Source organism: Tenrec ecaudatus, chromosome 5 (assembly GCF_050624435.1).
Source record: "Tenrec ecaudatus isolate mTenEca1 chromosome 5, mTenEca1.hap1, whole genome shotgun sequence".
Taxonomy (NCBI): domain Eukaryota; kingdom Metazoa; phylum Chordata; class Mammalia; order Afrosoricida; family Tenrecidae; genus Tenrec; species Tenrec ecaudatus.
In genome coordinates, this window is record NC_134534.1 from 160,515,990 (window position 1) to 160,522,999 (window position 7,010).

At 43.0% G+C, this 7,010-nt stretch overlaps 1 pseudogene; it reads right to left on the reverse strand.

The window, feature by feature from the left end:
- Window positions 1-3,844: 3,844 nt before the first annotated feature.
- LOC142449302 (CTP synthase 1 pseudogene) lies at window positions 3,845-5,364 on the reverse strand (annotated as a pseudogene).
- Between the last annotated feature and the right edge of the window lie 1,646 nt (window positions 5,365-7,010).

Sequence of the window (7,010 nt, forward strand, 5' to 3'; positions counted from 1 at the left end):
TGCTTTTTGTAATATGCTTTTTGTAAAGTCATCTGATTGTAAATGTTAACCATATCTGAACACCGTTGTAAGACCAGCTGGACTAGTGCTTAACCAAAGAACTGGAAGGCACAGCCTAACCAAATGGACATATAAAATTAACTATCACATCCTTCACCCTAGAACATTAGCTCAATACAGTGCTTGTGTTTTCTATATTCTCAGCATCTAGTAACAGTGCCTTGTACTATCAGGAATTTAGTAGAATTTCGTTTTAATAAATGAGAAACTTGAAACCCTGAATTTAACCCATGACCTAACTAGTCTTATACAAGGCTTGTGTCTCAGTTTTATTGCATGTGATTATATTTGTTTAATGTAATAATTTACCATATAAATTATCTTTGGCCATTTCTAAGGTAAGAATGGTATATGAAGCTAATTAATGTCACTGGATTTTATAAAGCTTGTTGAAATGTCAAATGTTCTGTTACAAATAATAAAAAATTCTTAGAAACAGTAAAATGTATATTTCAGAAAGAAAAAAAAGAAATGTCTCTAAAGGAACAAATGGAATGTCTCAAATATAGAGATTTTTAAAAAAAACAATGAGTATAAATGCAGGAAATACAAGACCTGAGCCCTGGATTGTCAGTGATTCATGTGAAAAAGATAAAAAGATGGGTGTTGGGGGAAGGGGTAATTGGCCTGAAGCACAGATTTAAAAGGTAGCAGAGAGCCACGCTGGCCTTCTGTCTAGACACCATAGACATTGAACCAAGTAAACTTCAAGGCTTTGCTTTTAGCTACAGTAGAACAATGTAATACAATGCCGGTAAACCTATACACAATTAGGTATCCAGAATTCACTTACTCATCACCAGACATTCATTAAATTCCTACTGTGCATCAACTTCACTTCCAGACATGAATGATAAAAATATATGGTACCTGCTGTAATGAGCTGAACCATAGACCAGAAGGGCGCCCAACAAGTAGACAATTGTTATGCAAAACGGAAGCACAGTGAGAGGACATAAGCAGCAGCTCGAGTCAACAGAGACTGGGGTGGGGTGTGTTGGGGGGAATATTGCCGAAGGGATGTGGCATTTCAGATGAGATGTGAATGAAAAGGAGGCTCCCCTTCATATAAGAATGGAAAGAACATTTCCAGCAGCGAGAACGACTTATTAATGAACTACGCGAGATCTTGGGTTCTTCCAGGAGTACAAGGGTATAAATACCAGAAACAAGCTCTGACCATGGGCAAGAATCAGGTCCAAAAGAGACTTATCTTCCTTCCAAAAGGGGATAGCTGTTCTCCTGCGATTGATGGGGCCGTGTAAGCATTTCAAGTTAGGGTACAAATGAGATGATCACATGCGGCTCTAGTGCAGACAAAATGGAGGAGCACACAGCACCAAGAGTAGAGTGAAGAGGCCATCCCACTTGAGAGATGATGAATGCTCATAGCAGTAGACACATTCAGGCCTAAAATTAGCAGCTATGAAATTCCTCTCCAAATCTAGGAGGACACCCAGGACCAGAAGAATATGGGGAAACACTCACCAAGTGTGTGTTGAAGTTGAAAACAGCTAAGCATTGGACTTGAGTATATGAAAATTAGCAAAGGTTGTACCGGAAACCACTTTTCTCATTCATATAATTACCCCATGAGCCCTTTATTCACTTGCTCATTCATTCACCAGTACTGAATGAATTACTGAGCGCTGTCAGTAGACCAAATTCTGTGCTGGGTGCTAGAAAACACCTAATTGGACAGAGTAGGGATAGTTCTGGTTCAATGGTAATTTTCATTGTCCATGTGGGAAAGCTGGGTCTAATTATCAGCCAGTGTACCTCCTCATAGCCACCCCCGTAGTTCAGAGGAGACTTAAATGTTGCTATGATAATGAACTGGTTTCAGTAAATCTTCCAGACTAAGACAGAATAGAAAAACAGCCTGAGACATTGACTTCTAAAAATCAGTCCATTAAAAAATACTACAGATCTCAATCATTCAACCCCTAACCCATAATGGAGATATATTAGAACCAGATATCAGTTCATTCACTGTGCATGGAGCAAGGCTGGGGGGTACTAGAGGAGTGTCCCATGAGATGGGAATGACACACAGCAGCTAAAACCAACAAAAACAAAATAGACATAGAAGGTCTGCTCTAGTCATCAGACACTGACTGTAATGATTAAATACTGAGAAAAGACCATATAATTAAATGCTGAAGAAGGTTGTCAGAGACATAGATGGACATACTAGCTGTAACAACAATGGGTCAAACATAAAGAACTGCCAGGAACAGGCAGTGTTCACTCTGTTGTACATAGGGTTGCTGACTCAGAACAGACTCAATGGCACCTGATAACACCTCAATCCTCTACCCTGCAAGAGGTGCACATTGGACTTGAACTTCAAACCTCCATAGAAACAGCTAAGTCATTTTTAATACATCAAACGCCATGATATAAAAGCATAAGACATAAGCAGCTATCTTTGGGGAGGGTTCTTCAATGGGACACTGCTGAGGGAAATTATCATCAGCTTGAACTTGCTAATTTATTGAAGAGAGACACCTAGCCTAGACCATTAAGTTTAGGAATAGAGCTTAAACTAAATGCAGAAGTAGTCAAAACGCCATTGTTAGATGTGTGCATCTAGTTTTAACAGCAAATGTGCTCTTATGTGTACCTATAAATCTATGCATCTGGGTTAGTCCAGGTAGACTAAAGAAACAAATTCACAGACACTCATGTGTGTAAGAAGGAGCTTTATGGACAAGGAGGCAAAGACCATTTATAGAGGTCTAAATATAGCCATAGACATATGTAAATATATTCATATAGGATGATGGAGAAATAGATCTATGTGCATATATTTATGTTTAGTATTAAAGTCACAGACGTTGGGCCTCCAATCAAGTACTCTTCTCAATGCAAGAACACAATGTTCTATTAAACTGGCATTCAATGATGCTCACCTTCCCGACACGATTGCTGAAGACAAAGTGGGTGCATAAGAAAATGTGGTGAAGAAAGCTGATGGTGCCTGGCTATCAAAAGATACAGCATCTGAGTCTTAAAGGCTTGAAGATAAACAAGCGGCCATCTAGCTGAGAAGCAACAAAGCCCACATGGAAGAAGCACACCAGCCAGTGCAATCATGAGGTGTCGAAGGGATTAGGTATCAGGCATCAAAGAACAAAAAAATCATATCTTTGTAAATGAGGGGGAGTGCAGATTGGTGACCCAAAGCCCATCTGTAGGCAACTGGACATCCCCTTACAGAAGGGTCATGGAGCACAGCCGAGCCAGTCAGGGTGCAGTGTAGTGACAATGAAACATGTAACTTTCCTCTAGTTCTTGAATGCTTCTTCCCCCTCACTATCCTGATTCCAATTCAACCTTACAAATCCAGCTAGACCAGAGGATGTACACTGGTACAAATAAGAGCTGGAAACACAAGGAATCCAGGACAGAAGAACCCCTCAGGACCAGTGGTGAGAGTGATGGTACCGGGAGGGTGGAAGGAAGTTGGCTTAGAAAGGGGGAACCAATTACAAGGATCTACATATAATCCCCTCCCTGGGGGATGGATAACAGAAAAGTGGGTGAAGGGAGACCTCAGGCAGTATAAGACATGACAAAATAATTTATAAATTATCAAGGGTTCGTGAGGGAGGGGTGTGGAAAGGGAGGGGGAAAATGAAGAACTGATACCAAGGGCTCAAGTAGAAAGCAAATATTTTGAGAATGATGATGGCAACAAATGTACAAATGTGCTTGACACAATGGATGTATGTATGGATTGTTACAAGAGTTGTATGCGCCCCCAATAAAATGATTTTTTTTAAATAAAAGAGTGATCTTCCAGCTCCACAGTTTCTATCCACTCCCCTTCAACATCTTTGCCAACAACCTTTAAGCCTTGTTCTTCCAGACACTTTTTCAAGACTGGATTTACCTCAAACCCGTGGTGGTATCTCTCCTCCAGGTGCTCCAGACCACCACAGAGCTTTCTCATGGCTGAGTTCTGGGTCTGGAAAAGGTTCTGCCTATATGCCCGGGACAGTTCTATCATGTCTGTGGCCACAAGGTGGATGGTCAGCTCTGTAGGATTGGCATTTTGCCATCCTAGAACATTGCATGAGAGTTTAACCACTACTAATTGTGTTCCTAACCTCCCTCCTCACCCCCCCCACCCCCGCAAAAAAAAAGTTATTTCTGTTTCCAGCCTGATTGATGGGGCTTGGATCTTTCCTGCCATTCCTTGAACAGCAAACCCTCCTGGAGTCAGCACCCCATGCATACTGCAGAGCTTCTACCAGGTCTCCTGGTAGCAGATGGGCTTTGCCTGTAAGGTGTTCAGCTCCCGGTCTTTGGAATCTATGTACTTGATCTCCAATTTGTAGTTGATAGCCAGGGCCAAGTACTCCATAGCCTTAAGGACAGGAGCATACGAGTCAAAGAACTTTGTGTATTTGCCCATGAGGGCAATGGAAGGGGTCTTGAGCAAGCAATCATATCTGTCAGCCATCTCTTTCCACTTCATCAGCATTTTTCATGGCTGCATCTCAAGAGAGTAATTGCGTCTTCAGACAAAGTCATCTACAACTCCTAGCTCCTGTAATGGCAAGAAGACCTGGTAAAGGGGCACAACATCACGGACACAGGTGACTTGTTCAGGCTTCACATGGGAGAGCATGGATATTTTCTCCTTCACTCACGTGTCCAGAGGATTTGACCACTTACACACAACCAGATCTGGGGGAAACCTGAGCCCTCTATGTTCTGGAACACTATTCTGATGGGTTTGATCTATTCCCTGTTGAAAATGGCTGAAGGACTGAACCGCCATGAATATTGCCAAAAGGTCTCTCTTTTGACTTTGATTCGAATTGCTAGAAAGCGTCCCTGCTTTCTCCATCTCCCACTGTTCCACCAAGCTCACACAGTAACACACATTTGGAGTTGTAGGCCATTTTCATCTGCAGTTGTTGACATCTGTCTCATTACCCACACCTGGACTACATCTGTGAGTTGAAGGATGACTGGCATGCTTTTCCCCACATCATCTGCTTTATGTTCCGAGTTAATGGGTGCTGGTAGACCTTTCCTGTTGTCAATTTATTGTCCTTAGTGAGGTGGATGTCCGGGAACCATTCATAGTTACCCAAGTCCAGGTCTATCTCCCCACCATGATCCCAGGAAAATGTGTCCTTGTGCTCAAAAGGAGAAAATGTTCCTGCATCAATGTTAGTGTACAGGACCCATGAAAGCACAGGACTTCAGTATTATCCCCACACCAATGGCAAAGTTTCCTCTTCCAATTCTGGATACACCGCCACCAGTAACTAGAATGTACTTCATTTTAACTTTTGACCTAACATAGGCTTCAAATTGTTAAAGAACTAAGTTGACAAAGTACATCCGTGAACCCCCACCCCCTCAGCCTGTGAGTCAGCAGACTTCTGAGCTACCAATGTTTTGAGATAATGCATTTGTATGGTTCTAAAACACTGCATTTTATAGCAATGTTTTCTTGCAGCAATAGGAAATGAATCAATGCTTATAATGGTAAAACAGATGTATTTGAGGTCACTGGAGTTACAGCAAGAATATCAAATAGTGACAAGTATGCAACAGATATGAATAAATTCCACAAACATAATGTTGAGCAAAAAATAAGTCACATACCAAGGACTGTATTCTGTATGATTCCATTAATAAGAGCAAACAAAGGCAAAAATAATTGATGCTGTTAATGTCACAATAGAGGTGTGGTGGGTAGGTGGGGCCTTTAGGATGCTGGGGGTGAAATTCACTGAGTTATGCAATCATGACATGTGTACTTTTCTGTGTATCTGCTACATGTCAATACAAAAGTTTTAAAAGAAGAAAAGACATAAGCCAGGACGCTAGAGTCCCAAGTCTGTCCAAGCTGGCAGCTCCCTGAGTTCTGTGCTCTGTGAGCCTGGAGGATGAACTGCTGGAACGCTTACACACAGTGAAACCAGCTCTCAGACACTTGCCCTTCCTGTTGCCACCCCATCACAATGATGCAACCTTGTCTATTTGCTCCAAATGGTGGTTGATCAAATTGCTCCACAGAATTCTAAAGATCCAGCCCAGGTGCTATTTTGTAATTCTTGCCAACTGGTGAGTCCTTTCTGGAGGACTCTTCTTGCTTGAACCCCTTCCTTGCCAGCATCTCTCATAGCAGTCACTGTAGCTCCCCAAATGTGTGGACCCTCAACCTAATGATCAGAGAAAGGGAGACTTCCAGGAAGATGATGACTGAGAAACACATACCAGAGGGACTCCACAGAAATCAGCGCAGCAGAGTTAATAAGAGGGAAAATCCATACAGCCAGGTCACCGGAGGAGCATCATAAAGATACGTAGGCACAGATCCACTAAGTTTTGAGAAGTTGGGGCATTTGGCTTACCTCAGTGGAGGCTGGCTAGGGTTTGACCTTAGCCCCACCACTGTCTCAGTCAAAGCCAGGATCATTTGGAGCCGGGCAGGGGCTTTATCTCAACACAGCCACAGCTTGCTGCCACCTTGAGGCAGGGTTTAAACCCCTCCAATCACACAGTCAGGGATCAGGGCTCAGCTATATTGCTACTTTCTTCTCCCTCTCTTCTCTCTGATCCCCCACAGTCAGTGGACTTAGTGTTGGGGCGTTTTTTCCCTTCTTTTTCTCTTCCCTTTTCTCTGACATGCCACTGCTGACCTCTAGACCACTCCCCTTAACCTAGGGCACTTACACTTGCCCTCCACCCAACTGGGAAAATCCCCACCCTTTGCAGGGTAATCCCTGCAGGGAAAAGCCCACCCATCCTCAACCAGGGGATATCCTGCCCAACTTCTTCCGGGGGAAATACCTCCCACCCTCTTCAGGGCTAAACACCTGGCTAGGGAAATTCTGCACACCTTCTTCAGGGGAAATCCTGCCTGTGTGGTTGGGGGAGCTCCTACCCGTCCTCTGTGGTCCCAAGTTACTGAGGGAACT